The 17,260-nt window shown below is 43.9% G+C and overlaps 1 protein-coding gene across 2 annotated transcripts in view; it reads left to right on the top strand.

Annotated features, from left to right (window-relative positions):
• Positions 1 to 15,246: 15,246 nt before the first annotated feature.
• TANGO2 (transport and golgi organization 2 homolog) overlaps positions 15,247 to 17,260 on the top strand; it is a 41,237-nt gene continuing 39,223 nt past the window's right edge. The window contains exon 1 of one of the 2 annotated variants that reach the window (XM_075718236.1): positions 15,247 to 15,330. The gene's annotated coding sequence lies outside the window, so the exon portion shown is untranslated. Of the gene's footprint in view, positions 15,331 to 15,976; positions 16,012 to 17,260 lie in introns of those variants that run through there. The other variant, XM_075718237.1, reaches the window with a different exon arrangement.

Below are 17,260 nucleotides of genomic sequence, written 5' to 3'. Positions count from 1 at the left end.
GTTTCCTGAAGAAAACACAGAAGGAAAAAAATTAATTTAATGAAAACCTGTGTCTAGTCTTGTTCTGGCCTCAACCAGATGGGAGTTTGGAAATACTTCTCTTTCCCAATTAAAAAAAGGGAGGAGGAAAAAAAGAAAAAAGAAAAAAAGAAAAAGATGACAGTTCACGCCAGTTAGTTTCCAAATCTAACAGTTACAAGGTCTCCCTACTGAATCACAACACCTCCATGTAGCAAGTATGAGATTAAAGTAATTCCTGTTTTCTTAAATTGAAGTTAGTCATTTATTTAAGAAAATCATGCAGATTATACTGTGAATTAGACTTCATCTTTCAAGCCTGCCAGCTATAGCATCAACTTTAATACATGTTCAGACAACGTGGAAGTTTAAGAAAGGAAAGTGCAAATATCAGTTAAGAAAACTAGACAAACTGTGAATTCAGTATTTTCTAAAGGTAATGTTACATAGAAAGCTTGCTGCATTTTAACAAGAGGTATTGTAGTTCTTCAAATATTGATATATAAAATGAGGTAAAAAATTACAGAGTCTATAGCCTTGGTTTCCATAAAAAGGAGAGATATTTATATCGCCCCCCCCCCCCCGACTTAGTTATAACTTTCATAAATTTCAGAATATTTAACTTGTGAAATTTTCAAGTTCTTCCTATTCCTTTGTGGCACAGAAAACTCGCCTTTACTTATTTCTGCATTCAGTTGAAGAATGTGAAGCAAATTTCTCATTTAGGACATAAAAAGATTTAATCCAAAAGCAAGGGAGAGAATACAAGGTCAAAATAATGTGGGAAAGGAAAACATCTTGTAGGACTCACAGTTCTGTTGGCCAATATTAAGGTTACCAACATCACCACCCTCCTACAGAGAGGGAAATGAGAAGAATTTGCTAAATATAGACAGAACTGTTTGGAAGGATGCCTATCCTTATTTGTGCATTCATCTGTTTAATTGTGGGCAATATAGTCCACTAGACAGCCTGAGGCAAGCGTGGATGTTCAATATTCTCTGAATTATACAATCTCAACTAGAGATTAGACTTAATTACACAGCTTACGATAGTATAAATGGAAACTTTGTATTTGGACACTCTTCACAGTTGTAAGTACCGCTGAACTTTCTTTTTACTCGGGTACTAAATGCCTGTGTGCAGTTTTAAACAAACATGGTGAAAAAGGAATTCCCGTGTTTACTGTATGACCTCAAGTCTTCCAAATCCCATGAATCTCAGTAGCTAATGAGATATCACAAATGTATACAAATATACATTTATATTTGGACATCAAAAACCCCCTAGAGTAAGCAAAGTAAAAAATCAAGTTTTATGCTAAAAGCTCCTCTTAGTTTGGTAGTCTAAGGAAATTGACATTTTTCTCAAATTGATCTGCAAGCACATTTTTAAAATAACTGCAATAATTCTTTAAACATACTCATCAATACATCTTACGAAATTAATCAGTCTTTATTTGAAAATAAAGCTGAAACAACCACATAAACCTAAAAGAAACAAGTCAAGGGAAGTTTATACCTGTGATCCAAACCTTCAGAAGGATTCCCTTGGTTTCAGTGACAATACTGTAAAGAAATATAGTGGAATTTAACAGGAACCGGGTGCTTAAATCCCTTTAAGGATTTGGGCCTAAATTCCTAAGGGATCACTGAAAGTCTCAGCCAAGGTGTCAACTTATTTATAAATATCACAGAGGTCTGTGATCACTGATCTTCCTTCAAAGGAAATCGGAGCAAGCCAGGCTTCAAACCTCATCAGACCTCTACTACTTCTTAGCAGAAGGTCCAACAGCTCAAGAAACTCCTTAGTGAATTTTCTGTCCTCGCAGTAAGGCTTAGAAAAAGTACAATGATAACTGTCCAGAAAAAATAAAAATTTTGCATTGGGAAGAGCGTAAGTGTATTCAGTCAGGAAGGAAAAATCCCTTTGAAAACAACCCTGTATTATCTCCTGATCACCTAAATGCAAACACTTGCCTAGCATTGTGAAGAGATTAACCTTTATACAATTAATAACATTTAGAGTTTATGTTAATTTTCAATTTAAAAACCACTGCTAACAATACAAAACAATAATTTTGTTATTGTGCTGTATGTCAGTAAACAAGTTACATTAGATCCTCCTGGAGAGCTAAATGAACACAACAAGCTTCAGTTCTGTTTAACATTAGCTCTTCAGTCCCTTAAAAACTAAAGTTTCTGAAATTCAGAGTTACCATACTGCTTCTCTACTTCAAAACAGTGACAAATGGTTTGTGGTGTCATAAATCAAACGAGGTGGTTATTTCCCTGAACGGGCAGATGAGCATGCGTTGGGGCTCAGAAACCCCAGCATCAACGCAGCAAGCAGTCTGTGAAAGCTGACGACTGGTTATCACCTACAGGAACATACTATCATGAAACACTGGTAAAAAAGATAATGTAGCAAATATTCTTCCAAGAAAATATTCTCATTTTGTATAGGGCAAAATATCAGCACAAAACATGTTCTCAAGAACTAGTGCGTTAACTCATGAATAGTATCCTAAGGAATTGTCTGGGGAACACCGTTCTGTCTGGATTCTTATCTGTCATACTTTGGGAGTTTTATCTGAGCATTAAGCATCAAAACAACATGTAATATACTAGTACATAAAAAAGAACGTAATATCCTACTTGAATATGATTAGACTTAGTTCCAGCTTGGTATGGAGGGGTTTCACTAAACAGTCCTGATCCTGAGCTTCTTAGTACTGAGTCTTGAATCAAGCACAAACCGGTCCTTTTATACTGTAATTGTTCCTGCAGCACATAGGGTTTCGGTATAACGCCACTAAACAGAAGACAGGCAACAAATAAGGTCTAGAAGTTAACCAAGAACTAGGATTTTATGTAATAACCTGAGGAACAGTAAATTTGAAGACATGCGTATTTCTCTGGACTACACTGAGATTACTCCTGCTGACAAGTTGTAGGTATACTTGGGTACAAAGATGGTAACACCATCAGAAATAGAAGGCTGTATATCTAGGGAGCTAGTGCGTGCAATACTTGCAAATTGGAGTCTTCTGTTTGACATTCAAATCAAGAATTAATAAAGTATACATGAATCTGTATGAACAACTGAATTTGAGGCTTCACACCCCAAGATTATTTGTGATACATTATATAAGTTTTCTTATCATGCTTAAAACCCTCCAAGAGATTTTATTCTATTCAGTATAAATACACGTGAATTTTCCATTGGACACGTGGCTAATTATCTGATCAATAAAACAAACAGAGAGGTAGCAAGTAAGCGAATAAACACGTATCTCCGGGAAGCTAGGTATGCAAGGAACATAGGTATCCCCAAATTCCCAGTCATTATCTGTACTTTCTGTTCAATTTTACTGACTTTAGCCTTGGAAAAGAAAATCAGAGGATAGTATCAATCTTTTAGAATGCGTTCCTCTATTAGAGAGAGACTCATAAAGGTGTACCAGTATTAAGAAATCACATTCCAGTTTAAGGACGGAACTGGAATGAGGGTTACTGTTACTGATAAAGAAATTCTACCAAGGTTTCAGACTTACGGATTACACAATTCAACAAGCTTCCATCACCACAATCACATTAAAAACAGCGTCTTACCCTCCACCTCTAAAATACTGCCTCAGGAGAGGGAACACAGTTCTTTACTGCCATTATCTTTCAGCCTGCAGTAAGGAAGTGCCTTGGTCCTGAATCAGGACCCACAGGAATTTAGCAAGTGCTATTTCTGCTTGTAGTAAAATCTTCAATATGTAATTTACATCTTGATATGTCATCATTTCTTGGTATTTAACTTAGTAACAGCTTCTCTAAAGTAGAGATTTTATTACATAAATTATGGAAGTAGCAGACTGGGTGTAGTGGAGACAGCATAAATTCCTGAATTAATACAAAATATGTCCCCGGTAGCAGTTGTTATTCTGTGCAGGTGTGTTATTGATTACAGTCATAATGATCTCACTTCAGCTGCTGTCAATAACTCACTGTTTGTATTGTCACACTGAGTTAAAGAAGAACCAGTCTAAAAATATGTGGAGAAGTTACACCAGCACGGCATGACCAAGCCTGTGGTGCAAAGCAGCAGAACGCTGCCGGTTTAAGTTAGGATTCACGTTCGAGACTTCACTTGACATTACCTTGATAAAATAAAGTCAAATGTGGTATTTATTCAGGCAGAAGAGATCATGTCTTAAACATACTGGAAAACTCTTGAACTTATAGCTACTGCATACAATAAAACTATGCTTTTAATACCTTGGGACCATTATTGGCATGCACTTACTACATGCAAAACTGAATCAAAGTTTTATGAATGGTTATTGTCATTTTACTGATCAACATGACTGAAGCTTCCTTGCATCAGATTAAGAATTGCAGAAGGAATGTTAGATTATTTCACTTTTTTAAATAGAGTTCATTTCTAAATCAAAACTTGATGGCAATATACAACAGCAGAATACTAACCATAAGCCAAAGACTTGTGAAGTATTGAAAAGTTAAGTATAGATAACGTTATTATCACAATTGTATGAAACACTTCATTCATGTTAGCATATATAAGCATTTTTCTTTTAAATACTTCAGAGTAGACACATAGCAAAACAAGAACACTCATTGTCACTGGTCTATGAAAATGGAGAAACAGATCCAGACATGAGAGACAAAAGACCTCTTACTTCCAGCGATCTGATCTTTACACCTTTTTAACCCATCGTAGAGGATTAACAAAATATTAGCGTTACATCTCAAGGGAAAGAGCAGAATATTGTTAAAAATGTCTACACCAATAATTGCAGTGTTCTGTACACATTCCAGAGAAGCACGGCAACATTTAACAGAACTTGCATTTTCTTAAAAAAACAAAAACCCACACCATTTTAAAGGAACACTGTTTTTATGAGATACTCTAATTGCATTTCCCATGTATCTCCTGTTGATACTAGAGGGATTCTCCTTGCCAAACCCCAATATAACACCGTAAGTCATGCTGATGCCCGCCTTTCTCTCGGTAGGCTATCTTGTCTAAGGCTTCCTTCTCTTTCCCAGGAACAGCAAAACAGAAACTCTTGCAGTCACAAGCTTATGGATTCTACTAGGCTGCTGTGAATGATGTTCCATCAATACACATCACAAGAAACTCAACCAAACATCAACAGAATTCTTTCAAAGTTCCGACAACTGCACAAAATACTGTCAAAAAGATTATTTTTTTCATTTAAAACCTGCAAAAAGAAGTCTACCCACTATCACCACACACATTCAGCTCTCATGAAGCTGTGAATCCAGCAGCTGTGGACACTGTTGATTAGTTAAGCATTGCAGTGCAGTTTCTTAGCCATAGCAACAATTCAGTAAAAGTCTCCGCGATCGCCTCTGTCACTATTCTGAATAGCAGTTACCTAACATTTTATCACTACATAACCCAAATTAAATAGAGAATGTTTACTGTAATGAGAAGGTCCCATGGAGGAATTGTGCCGATATACTTCCAACTCATGGGTAGAAATTACACCGCCAGAGCAGATGAAGAACAGGCAATTAAATTACTGGAAACAGTAGCTCTAGTTTCACTAACTTTACATTGCAATGAATGTAGATCAATTAAGAAAAGACTTTCTTACAGCAACAAGTTAAGGTAGCATTCTTCAGTTCAAAAAACCCATGATCATTCCTTTTATGACAGCAGAAATAAAAGGGGGAAAAAGTTAAGCTTAGAAGAGAAAAAAGGCATATGTGATACAAAGCCCAGATCCTGTAAAGATTTTTTTTTTCTGGCCAGCACTCCAAATTAAGCTACTGCTCGGCACCTCAAACTCAGTCAATACCACTGGCACCTCTAAGAATTCTTACAGGGATTACTTCATTAGATAATTCAAAATAAATCCAACTATGAATGCAGGTCTTGATATCAATCCCCTGGAAAGTCCATTCTCAAGGATGACTGGGCAAAGCAAGCACTGATGCCTAATTCTATACTCCCAAATTATTAAATTCTGAAAGAAATAAGGAAAAGAAGAAATATTTTGAGTTTACCATAACTACACAATGTCAGGACTGGCCCCAACCTGATTTACTCACTTCTTCCCTCTCACTTGCTTGCAATGTTTAAGCTGTAACTCTTCAGTAATGTATTTCAGAAGACAGTAAATGCTTCACAACTCCTAAATAAACCATAAGCAGCTAAACAGTAACTGTTCTGGAGGACAAAGGCCTGCTGGCACAGCACTAGACTTCAAGCTTCCAATGGCTTATGACAGCAATAATAAGGCAAACAAAATAATAAAAGTGAAATTGTGAAAGATACCTTGACAGTGTCCTTTTAATCTTCAGCCAACTTGAGATGTCATGTAAGCACTGAAGCAGCAAAGAGATGATACTGCTTAGACAGCAAAATATCTCAATTTCTCCCTGACCTACAAATCATAGCTAATAGATTAGTGGTGCACTGACATATAACCACACAGTAGCTCATGGAAACCCCGTTGCAACTTCTGAAACAAAATGCATGTGCCCCGAGATGCAGGAAAACCATAACTATAAACAACATCAACTGAAGCACGCACAGAAGATTTTGACACTGCAGTCAAGGACCTTATGGAACAAAGATCCTAAACTGCCCAAGAAAGCCATCGCATCTGTAGAGACAAAGCATACTGCATGTAGCTCAGAAACAGAAAGGTCTTCCCAGGGCAACATAAACTGGAGAGTGAAGCAGAGAAGCACAATCCTGCCCATGTGTTCTAGATGGATCTTAGCAGCTCATAGTACTGCTGGTGGGAGTTATCACCATTAGACAAGTGTTGGATGAAAATGACTTCCTTGGGCTACTCAGCCTGGAATCTATGGTCTAAATATTACAATTTTGCTCTTTCTAAATATCCTCTGTGTTCAAAATCACTCACCTTGCCTCATGGTAATTAATATCAGCTGATTACAGAGGATTACAACTTGCAGAATCCAGACCAAGAGATCCTTCAAGAAGAGGTATTTGGAGAGATGCAGAACTGCGCATACTCAGGCTCACAGGTTCTTTCCTCAGTGTACTATTGCTAGTAAACATTATCCACCTTGTATAAAAAGTCTACGCTTGAGAAAACACAGATTTTGGTTTTCTAGGTTAACTCCTCAGAGGGCCTGATTTTGAAAGATATGGTTAAGCAGATGCCTTGACTTCATTGTGGCCAGCCTCTCAGAACCACCTTTAGACGGCTCTTACTTGGAACCAGTGATATTTCTATCAACTTTTATCTAGATTGGACAACAAAAATATAACTACACAGCAAAATATGAGGGTATAAACACAGTATCAACTCTCACAGAATTTGATGAAGTAATCAGTTAAAAAAAAAAAATTCAATAAAGCCTGTCATTTCAGGGGTATAATGGTGCCTTACTTAGTTAAGATTCATTATTTTCAGAAAGGGGCCATTTGTTTCAATAGTGGTATGCTCCCAGTAATGACAACTGTTGTAAGAAAAGATATTGAGTCATGTTCTTTGTAGGAATGAGTAGTGACTACATGTGAGCTTCATTAACTAAATTGAAGTGATCTCTACAAGAGATTAAAATATTAAAAAACACCACCCATATACGCATTCCTACTTGGTCTCTTGCACATTTTTTATCCCCAAGACTGACTGACATTCCAAGAAGGGCGTGTATTTTGGTGTGGCAAAACATCAAACTATCCGGAAACACAGTGGCACTCACAGTGAGTCTCATCAGGACTCCAAAATGGTATTTTGTTTGATGTAGTGTGTATGAATTAACGATGAATACTAGATGCTGTCCACTTACTATTAAATGATTAGGCATTTACACACCACACACCAAAAACGCCACTTCTTGAAAATGTGACTGCTAGAGGGTTGACGGCCAGCCTTTCGAAAGATTGGCTAGTACTAAATTGAGCTGCCTGTTCTTACAACGTTGCAGAAAGCAGACGCACAAAAAGAATTAGATTCATTAGAATTAGTTAGTTGTCTTACATACTATTTAAAACGAATGTGACCTAAGCTAATGCAGAAGATCTAGACCTCTAGAACCTCAGCATATCAAACCAGAAGCAGCTTTACAGCTCATTTTGGATTGCCTGTGAAATGCAAGGGTAGGAATGAAAAGGACAAACAAGGAACAAACAACTTGCACCACAGTTTTTTGGGTTTGGCTTTGTTTTACACAAGTTAGCTGAGGGAAACAAAAACCACTTCATTCTGTAAGACAGTTGCTACTTTTCTCAGATGTTGAAATAGGTGGCTAACCTACATGGCACAGGTGTAGATACATCCTACCCGGAATTTCAGAGAACACATCAAGATTTCCTTGTTCTAACTGTAATACTTAAACCCACGATATTGCTAATGCCCTCTTCTGAAGAAAATATGTTTGCCAAGTTACATGTATGCACTAAACGTTGTGCATTATGGAAACAACACTTTTTCTAAAAATATGTGGATTTTAATCTTAACAGAAATCTCAGTGCTAATTTCAGGTGACTGGAAAGGTGAAGTCTGAATAAGGTAACTGCATGCAACACATCTGATAAATTCTTTCCCTATCCCTATCGGTGTAACCCTGGAGTTGGCCTTTTTCCCTCCTTCTTCTGTAGAGACAGGCAATAAAGTAAAAACACTGATCTAACCTTTCTTTTTTGAAGATTACTGTGATGGCTATTAGGAATAGAATGCACTCCCACTAGACAACACACTGTCATACTCTGGTTAAACTGTAAAGACATAAGCTAAATGTAATCTCACACATAGCTGCTACAGCATTTGTTTACAATGTTTGCGTCAATGATTTATACTCACACAATAAAATATTAAGAGCAACAAATTATGAACCTGGTAGCACAAGAATCCTAACAGGTTTTCCTCACAGTGTATCGATTCTGACACTAACCAAGATCCACCAAAAGCACTGCAGAAATGATGTGTTGCATTACATAAAATCAAAAACAGAAGCTTAGTTTTATATAACTGTAATATGCATGCAGATGGTCTTCAGGATAAGATATCTTCTCTAAACTGCAGTTTGTACAAAATTTGAAGTATAAGCAAAAGGCAGGAATTTTGCCATTTCTAGTGCAGTGTCCTACCTCAATATAATGGGAATCTCTCTCTATTTGTAACTCCTACCAGTTCTTCCAATATTAAAGAATTGCTGAGACCGAAATCCGTTGCAGAGATTTTGAATTAATAGATGAAAATCAAGGAAGGGAACTATTTTTCACCCATTCTAGCTAAACAGTAGGTCAAATCTATGGTTATATTAACTGAAATTCAGTTATTTATGTTCACAGCAACTATGGCATAACAATAAAATCAGCAAAGTCAACTTTATAAAGATCACCAATGTCAAATAAAACACATTCTGTGCATCTCTGAACAATACATGAGGATAAACTATGCAGCCAAACTATGAGGTCAAACTGTATTGTTCTTCTAAACCTTGCCCTCCTAATACATTCCTTTAGCCAAGCAATGGGAAGATAAACCCATTTGCCTAATGAGGCATATAATTTAAATATTTCAGACAAGCATTTACAGAGATGTTGCTTAAAATAAATTTAACAGCCATCCATCCAAATATCTTGCATGATGATCACAGCATAATTCACAACTTATTTTTTTCTGTAGAAGCTCCAAACTACCCAGCCCTTTCAGTTACTTTAGTCACCATGTACACCCTGTATTACTTTATTATAACAAACCTTTTTTTTTCCCCACAGCAGATTTGATATGAAGCTGCAGGTTTTTTTCTTTTGCAGTGCCTTGCAACATTTCTAAAGCCACTAAAATTTCAGATTTTACTACTGCACCATGCAGTCCTGCACAATTTCGTAAACAAAATATGTTTAAATTTATGGAAGCTTAAAGGGCTGATGTACTTAATACAGACTGCAGCACTTCATCCGCGGGAAGATACAATCAGCCAATGTCAATGTTCTGTCATTTAGAATCGTGATTTTTACCATAAAGCATTCCCATTAACACAAAACAGGGTGTTTTTTCCCCCAAACTTGTATCTAGTGTTTAAGATGGTATTAGTATAAAAACAGGTCTTCGCTTGATATAAAAAAAAATCTGCTTAGGGCTGTGGTTTGTTTTTTTTTTTTTTTTTAACATACTAAGAACATTTTGTATTGTGACCTACCTAAGGCACAACAGTACACTGTGAAAAGCAAAGTACACGTTATAAGAATTCCCCCTTCCACATACACAAACAAGTGCCTAATTAAAAAAAAAAAGAGAGAAAGGGAGAAAGATAGTGTTTACTATTTGCATGCTAGATGTAAACATTTTAAAGACTTGGTCAAGTTTTGAAAACACTAGATTTTAATCATGTACAGCAATACTGCAGGGAAAATGAAAAGAAAAAACAAACAAACAAACAACTAACTTCGGCTTTTAAGTCTAAGGGATCTCACGTTTGTGAAGAAATAGGTTAGTTTTGTTCGGTCCTTGCTACAAAGAGCCTCGCCTGCTATGCATGCCACAAATAACCTGAGCAATGCCTTCCCTCCGTGGCAAGAGCTGCCCATCACATTGCAGGATTAATGCAATGTTAGGGGTTGCTTGTGCCCGTGGCTCGCGGGTGTAATTTTAGCCACTGGCGCACACCAACCCCTCGCTGCGCATCTCGCAATAAACCCACGACCGCTGCTGAACCCGAAGCAGCAATCTTTAGCAAACAAAGGCGGCCAGCCTGCAGCCGCGATGCGAGATCATCCCAAAGTACAGCCCGCAAGAGCCCCGCACAGAAAACAGCCCGGCAGCCCCAGCCACGCCGCCGCCCCACGGAGCTGCTCACCATCTCCTCCGTCTTCCCTTATTTCTCTGTCCGCAGCTTACTCCCCTTGCTTCTGCTGGCTTCGAGGAGGCGGGTGTACCAAAAAAAAAAAAAAAAAAAAAGAGAAGGGGATAGAAAAAAAGCCCCAACGCCCAGCAACTCCTCAGCCCAGCACCCTGCAGCCGCCGGGCAGCTCATCGAGGCGAGCCCCCCGCCCTCCCCGGGGGCAGCGGCCCCCGCCCAGCCCCGCTCCGCTCCCGCGGGAGGCGGCTCCGTCCCCGGGAGGGCGCCCGGGCTGCGCCCGCCCCCGCCGCCCTCCTGCCCGCCCAGAGCGCGGGGCGGCCGGGCCCGGCGGGGCTTCCCCTCCCGCCTCCACGTTCCGCTTTACAAAGGGGCTGCGGGACCATCTTTACCCAGCGCGGGGGAGGGGGCAGCCGCCATTAACCCTTTTCTGGCGTTCCCTCTCCTGCCAGGGCGCTGGGCCGCGCTCGCACAGCGCCCGGGGTCCCCCCCCCCCCCCCCCGGAGCACGCACAGGCGCCGCACCGGGCCTCCGGCCGCCCCCGCCCCCGCAGCAGCGCGGTGCCCGCCGCGGCCGCTCCGCAGCACGGTCCCAGGGCGGCGCGGAAGCACGCGTGCCCTTCCCAAACCCCGCCGGCGAAAGGCGCCCGCCCGCCGCCCGCCGCCCCGGCCCAGCGTCCCTCAGGAGAGGCCCGCCGGCGGCGGGGAGCGCGGTCCCCCGCCAGACCCTCTCGGTACCGTCTTCCCAACTCTTTTTTTTTTTTTTTTTCCTTATTTTAAAAGGCGGGGCGCTACCGCTCCTCCACATTCACACCTGCGGCGGGGAGCAGCGGAGGGGAAGAGCCGCCCCCGGCCGCCCCATCGCCAGAGCGGCCGGCGAGGGCGGGAAAGGGCAGCGAGGCCGCGACCCGCTCCGGCCCCGCGCCGCCCGCCACCCGCGAATTTTCCTATTGGCTCGTTCCGCTGCCATGGCGGCCGGCAACCAACGCCTCATTGGTGCGTTGCCGCCCCCGCTCCGCTCGCCATTGGCCGGCGGGGCTGTCCGTCAGAGCGGGGCGGGGGCCGGGGCCGCAGCCCGGCGGAGGCGCTGCCGGTGAGGGCAGGGACGGGGCTGCCCGCACGGCCCAGAGCGGGCCGCGGCCCTGGGGAGCGGCGCGCCGGCCCTGTGCCCTCGGCAGGAGCAGCGGCGGCCGGCGCCTCGCCGCAGCGCACGGGTACGCGTGGCCCCACGGGCCGGCCTGCGGCGCCGGGCCCGCCGAACGGGCGGCTGGAGGTGGCGCGGGCCGGGGGACACGGAGCGGTGCTGTCAGGGCCGCAGAGCGGGACACGCAGGGTGCGGCTGTGGGACCCGCGTGCTGTGGCACACACGTGTTGTGGCACACACGTGTTGTGGCACAGGCGTGCTGTGGCACAGGCGTGCTGTGGGACAGGCGTGCTGTGGGACAGGCGTGCTGTGGGACCCACGTGCTGTGGGACCCACGTGCTGTGGGACCCACGTGCTGTGGGACAGGTGTGCTGTGGCACACACGTGTTGTGGGACAGGCGTGCTGTGGGACCCGCGTGCTGTGGGACAGGCGTGCTGTGGCACACACGTGTTGTGGGACAGGCGTGCTGTGGTGGGGCTGCCGGGGCAGCGCGGCCCGGTACGGCCGGCACCGGACCCTGCACTTTGCTTAACGTGAGCTTCTCGCCATTTGCAGGGGTCCGCACGCAGCCACCGAGGCGCCTCCGGGCCTTCTCTTCCCTAAGTTGAACGGCTTCCTCACCCCCCTATTTTATGTCTCGTTATCGACCCCCTTCGTTATGTTTATGTTCCTCCTTTGACTCTGGGACATGGGTTAGTGGGCATGGTGGCCTTGGGGTGGCGGTTGGGCTGCTGATCTTAGAGATCCTTTCCAACCTTAGTGATTTCCAGTTTTACTTTCATTTAAAAATAATCCAGCCACCAAGCCAGGAAACATGAAATTATGACTCTGCCCTTGATTGGTTTAGCATGGACGTGGCAGTGTGAGGTTAATGGTTGGACTGGGTGATTGTAAAGGTCTTTTCCAACCTAAACGATTCTATGATTGTAGTGTTTCTCCCCTCCTCCCTAACCATGGGTGCCAGAAATGGTGCCCTGCTGTGGTGTTACTGGTGCTGTGGGCACAGGCAGTGCCGCTTCCGTCTCCCCTATATACCCCGTATTCTATACATTAAAGGATCACATTAGCCCAGTTTACCACAGTGTTACCCTGAGAGGTCACGATGAAACATTTCTATGTAGGAACAGCTAAACTCTTTTCTGAAGTACTTCTTGCCAAGCTAGTCCCCATCCTTGCATCCTTTATTTCCAGATGCGTTTGCTCGCATTTCCGACGTTAAAAATGTGTTTTACTGGACTGGGATGATTTAATTGCGCACAACAGATGATTCTGTAATTAGTCATGTGAATTATCCAGTCATCTACTAAGTTACAGATTTTACTCAGGAAGATCTTACATCATCTAGACAATTGATAGAAATACTGAATAGGATCAGAGCAAGCACTGATCTCTAGAAACCTCTGCCCGGGCCACTGATGTCTCCTCTTCAGCAAATACTTTTTGAGAGCTCGCAGGGAAAAGAGATTTAATCCATTTAAGGTGTGCTTTATGCATTCCATACAACATGCATTCCAGCCCTTAAAAGACAGAACAAAGTTTTTAAACAAATGTCAGGATGGTTGGACTGATGATCTTAAGAGATCCTTTCTAACCTTAGTGATTCCTAGTTTTACTTTCATTAAAAAATAATCCAGCCACCAACCCAGGAAACATGAAATTAATTATGACTCTACCCTTAATTGGTTTAGTGGTGGACTTGGTAGTGTTGGGTTAATGGTTGGACTGGATGATCTTAAAGGTCTTTTCCAACCTAAACCATTCTATGATTCTGTGACTATTTCAGTTTTTGAGACTAACTCAGGACAATTCTACAAGCTTTTCACTAAGCTGCTGCTTGCTTTTTAGATTTCTCTGGTAGAGGTTCTGTGCTGATAGCCAGTACCACTCTCTTCACTAAAGATACTTAGAGTGGATGCAGAATCACTGCCTACTTGGGATCAGACTGTTGGAGTTTGACAAACAATGGCAGCTACACACAGATCCCCTAGGGCAAGGTGGAAAAGGGACAACAATAACCGAGCTGCTCCAGGCAGAACAAAAAGTAGACACAGGAAACAGAATTCAGAAGAGTCTGAATGGCCACCAAATTCAGTGTTCGCAAATCCTTGCAGCCCTCTCTTTTTGTGAAGCCTCCTAGAAAATGCTTTTAAATGAGTCTGAAGTTATTCTAGCTTCCCACATGTATTAAAAATAATGAAAAAATTAAAGATCAGTAGAAACTAACACCATTAAGTTTTAAGCCTATGGCCAGTTTTCCTTTTCTTCTTCCCACGGACATAACTCCTACTGAAGGTATGCAGACCTATCATCTGAAGATTTTTAATGGGTATCAAGCATAGAAGCTAAATAATCTTTGGTCAAAGTGATAAGTCTGTATTTTGAGAAAGAGAGAGCAAAGAACAATAAATTACATTTGATGTGCGTGCATTTTACCAATTTTAATGTAATGGAGATTAAGAGATTTGTGTAATTTGTCTATTTATTCATCAGATAACTGTTTTAAATAACAACTCTGTACCTGAAAACATGCATATATTTTAGCTTTATATACATCAAGGCTGATATATGTAGGTAATAACTACAATCTATTATTGTGCTTCAAAAGCAATAGTACAAATAACGACGATAATACACTCACCCAGCAATTTTCATTAGTAGATCTCAAAAGATCTTGCGAAGGTCAATGCTATCATCCCATTGTTGATGATGGAGAAAGTATCGAGATGAACTTGCTCAATGTCACCTGACAGACCAGTGGTAAAGCTAATAATTGACTTCAGGTTTTCTGCATGTAGGATGAAAGGTTTTGCCTTGCCAGCTGCATTACACACTCATACACCTTCTTTTCATTGGTGTTCTGTATCTCGTGTGTACTTGTGTTTATCAGTGTTAGAAGAGCACTCAAGGCTTTTCTGGTCTTCCCTTAGAGGCTTCACCATAAAACATTTTTAATTTACAGGCTCCACTGAAACCCTCTGTTGCCACTTGGGAAAAAGTCAGAAATAAAGTTTGAAATCTTGTTTGAAAAACCCACGAGTAAGTTAATGTTTCAGTACGAAAGGACAAAAAGGTGGCACAGATCCAATCGCAGCCTAAATCTGCAGATCTAAGTAAAATGAATGTTTAATTATCAGTTCTGATCATGCTGTGCTTAATAACTGAAAGCAAATCTGACTTTGTTACCTGTCTTTTCCTCAATCCTCAGGAAAGCTGCCCTGCCCTGAGCACCTACCACTGCAAGCTCAGGGCTCAGTGACTTTGGGGCCTCGCTGGCAGCGGAGTCCCTCCCGAAGGCAGTCACGCTCACGCGCAGCCCACGCAGCGACCTTGTTCTAGAAACAGGTAAGTAGCTGCATCCAAACTCGCTCGGGCTGGCACCAGCCCAGTCCTGGGTGCGTCACTCCTCAGAGGTACGAGCCCCTTGAGGCTCCTGTCAGGCCTTTGACGTTATTATTCCATACCCTGAAACAAAACACGCTGCAAAGCGGCAGAGGCGGCCAAGCAGCAGCCCGTGTGCTACACGGTGCCAGAAGCCGCTTCTCCAACCCGCTAGGGTGGACATGGGCGTGGGCTGCGGTGAAGGTGCACCCAGCGCCGCTGTCTCTGCAAACACCCTGGGCCCGGGCCCAGGCCCTCCCCAGGCAGCGGCAGCAGGCCCAGGCCCAGGCCCAGGCCTAGGCCCAAGGGCAGGGGCAGGCCCTCTCCAGGCAGCAGCAGCAGGCCCAGGCCCTCCCCAGGCGGCAGCAGCAGCAGGCCCAGGCCCAGGCCCAGGCGCGACGGCCACGGCCCCTGCCATGGCGACCCGCGACGCCCGGGCCTCTGGGGGAAATGGAGAGGGCGGTGCCAGCGGGCAGCTGCGTGGGAGCCAGCCAATAGCAGCTGGAGGAGAAGAGGCGGGGGAATGTGTCCCCCAATAGCGGGCGGGGGGCGGGACGCCCGGAGCCAATAGGGGCGGGCGTTGTTTTGAACGGGCTGCGCTGCCGGAAGCCGGGCCGTGGGGATGCGCGGGTGTCCGCGGCGTGGGTGAGTGCGGGGCGCTCCCGCTCGGTGCCGTGGGGCCCTTCCCCCGCTGGCAGCCGCCGCCATGGGGGGGCCGCAAAGCCCGGGACCCTTCTCCCGCGCGCGGCCGGCGCCCCTCCTGGTCTGCGCTGGGTGGGAGGGAGGGGGGAGCCCCTTCCTTCGCCTGTCACGAGTGGGGCGGGGGAGCCCCTTCCTTCGCCTGTCACGAGTGGGGCCGAGCCCGCGGCGCTGCCGGCCGGGAGCGAACGGCCGCTGTGGGGGGGCAGCAGGTGGCGGCTGCCTCCCTCACGGCCGGTGACGGGCAGGGGGAGGCCGCCCCTGGGCCCCTCTGGTGCAGGAAGGGGGTTTTGTCCTAACTTCGTGCAGCAGCGGTGACTGGAGCGTTTCAAGGCGTCGAAGCAACGCTAGTTTCCTTTGGTTACGTGACGGCGTGTAATTCTTGTGCCGGTGGTGGCTGGTTGATACCTGTGCCGGTGTACAGGAGCGGGGAGGTGGTGACGGACGGTGACCCGTTGATGGCAGCGTGTCCAGAAAGGGTCGCAGAAGGACGCCGAAAACTGTTGGTGTTTCAGTTTGTAGGTATTGAAAACACTGGGGGTTTTTTGAGAGCTTCCTTTTTTGAAATTATAGAGGCCAACAGGGCACAGGCTGCTCTGAGGCATACTTGATCACTAGCTTGCTCTCCACCGTGTATCGTGCTGTTTTTAAAATTCAAAATATGTAACAGAAACTTGCCTTTTTTTCAGCTAAATTCAAGAACTTTTTTTTTCAGTTCAGTTGTTTTCAGGCTTCCTATAGTTCTTGTCAACAGTTTGACTTAATTGATCCTGGCTATACAGAGACTCAAGTATCTCAGCTCTAACTGAAGCCGGCTTGCCATCTATTTTCATTGTAAATACTCAGTTGGTATTTTAAATGAGGTGTCTAAAGGGTGGGCTAGTATTTTTCTCTGTGATTGTCTTGGTATGTTTGGCAATGCTTCCGTGCCATTGTGCACCTCTCTTGTTAACTATTTGCACTTTGCAGACTCAGTAACAGGACATCTACCATCACAGCAACTGTATTTTTGAAAGTGGAAACAACCAGACGTAGAACATACCTGCAGTAGAGTAGGTGGGCCTAGATGCTAGTGTTGCTCTTGTGAGAGCAGTTCCAGGTGAACCTGCTGAATGCTGATAGTGAGCAGCCAAATTACTCTTATGGGCATGCTTTTTTAAAGAGCGCATTAAAATTACAATTAAATAAATAACTT

Source organism: Pelecanus crispus, chromosome 11 (assembly GCF_030463565.1).
Source record: "Pelecanus crispus isolate bPelCri1 chromosome 11, bPelCri1.pri, whole genome shotgun sequence".
Classification (NCBI taxonomy): domain Eukaryota; kingdom Metazoa; phylum Chordata; class Aves; order Pelecaniformes; family Pelecanidae; genus Pelecanus; species Pelecanus crispus.
The sequence above is the reverse complement of the archived record's forward strand: the minus strand, read 5'-3'. Positions and strand labels throughout refer to the sequence as shown.